Source organism: Capsicum annuum, chromosome 11 (genome assembly GCF_002878395.1).
Source record: "Capsicum annuum cultivar UCD-10X-F1 chromosome 11, UCD10Xv1.1, whole genome shotgun sequence".
Taxonomy (NCBI): Eukaryota; Viridiplantae; Streptophyta; class Magnoliopsida; order Solanales; family Solanaceae; genus Capsicum; species Capsicum annuum.
The window spans coordinates 71,807,836-71,809,655 of record NC_061121.1 but is presented as its reverse complement, the minus strand read 5'-3'; the positions used below and the strand labels follow the sequence as shown (position 1 = coordinate 71,809,655).

The 1,820-nt window shown below is 38.4% G+C and overlaps 1 pseudogene; it reads left to right on the top strand.

Moving 5' to 3' along the window:
- Positions 1-414: 414 nt before the first annotated feature.
- Positions 415-1,583, top strand: LOC107847194 (annotated as a pseudogene).
- The last annotated feature ends 237 nt before the right edge of the window (positions 1,584-1,820 follow it).

Below are 1,820 nucleotides of genomic sequence, written 5' to 3'. Positions count from 1 at the left end.
TTGGAGCTTTTGGGGGTGGAACTGGATCCTTGAGCCGAAAGTCTAGAGGAAACAACCTCTTTACCTTTGTGGTAGGAGTAAAGTCTGCGTGCTCTCTATCCTCCCTTGTCCTGAATTGTGGGATGACACCAGGTGCTGTTGTTATTGGGAGTGGATTTGGATGTTTTCGCCTTAGATGTTTTGTTCTACAGTAAATGCTTTTCTAGATTCCAAATTTGAAATCCGTTGAGGTTTCTTTTTTTAGCTCAATTCTATGCTATCCTAAAAATTCTCTGTAACTCAATTTCATGAGAACTTTCGTGTCAATGTTTTCTGAGTTATTGATATTTAATTGTGTGCTTTGAGATTTAGAACCTTATTTCGTTTTTTGGAGAAGGTAAAAGTCGTTGGGATTTAGAACTTAAATAATAAGCAATGTTTGAGGTGAAGACATTCGCTGCTAAGTATCTCCCCATTAGGTTAAGCATTGGGAATAATTACCTATCTTGCCATGCTATCCTGTGAATTTGTTCTCTAAAACCCAAATATCACTAACATTTGGTATATTGGTAATCTATCCCTGAATGTGTGCCTTTGTATTAACAACTTAACAATACATAACACGTGAGATCTATTTTACGTTATTATAATATCCTTTCCTTATTAGGTGCAGAAAATTTGATAGTGACTTTATTTCTACTATTATGTGAATCAGGGATGCAAGCCAACCCTAATGGAGATTGGAGGTATTTCAGCAAACATCACGCCAATTTCTTCACGGCATGCAAATCCCCTATTATCATATTTTTCTAGCCCAATTCCATCTTACCAGCCGAGTCCAACCTCCTCTTCTTTCCTTAGTCCATCCCGTGCTGATGCTAACATGTCATCACACCCATATGTTTTTCTCCATAATGTCATTCCTTCATCCCTTCCTCCATTATGAGTATCAAATAGTGCCCCTATAACACCACCCCTTTCATCACCAACTAGGCATCCTAAGCCAACATTCAATTTAAAAACTTTGGCCAAAGAATCAATGTTTGTTTTAAATATCCCTTTCTTTGCTACTTCAGCCCCAACTAGACAAACTCGGGGTCAGCGTTTTACTCCTCCCACCATACGTGAGTGTGACAAATCTGACTCATCTACCATTGATTCAGGCCAGCGGATCAACTTTCAAAAGTACGCTACTAATGTTCCAGCTTCTCCAACTTTTAATCTTGTAAAACGGGTGCCTCGTCCACTTCGTCCTAATGATATGATCATGGATAAGGGTAAGAGCACTGACTTTGACATTGACTTTGAAAATGTGTCAGTCAAGGAATGAGAAGGGAAAAGGACCCACGATGTAGGATTCGAAGATCTGGAACTCACACTTGGTAGTGGCAGTGCTCGAGTATGATTACAGACAAATACAATGTCCTATGAATCCTTTGCCCATTTTATCAAGTTAAACATGAAAATTGAATGGTTGGATTGTGGACAACCAATCCTAAAAATTGAATGGTTGGATTGAAGTCAACCAATCCTAAAGCAGGCAGCCTTAGGCAAAACATCATCACAAATAATTGGACATTAGCGAAGAATCGCTTCAGCGACTTGTATGTCTTGCCACAGAAATAACAACTAAAATCACAATCAAGCATCCTAACCACTCTGTCGAGCTTCATAGAAGATACTCATGGAAATGTTTGAAATGTAGGAAAGTATTCATGGGGACTGATAAGGCATTCAAGATTAACAAAACTAATTAATTGTACTTAAGAGCTATGTTTACTCGAACTCTTCAATAATACCGACGGTTGTGTTTTGGATCCTCCAAAAGTAATACATTTTTG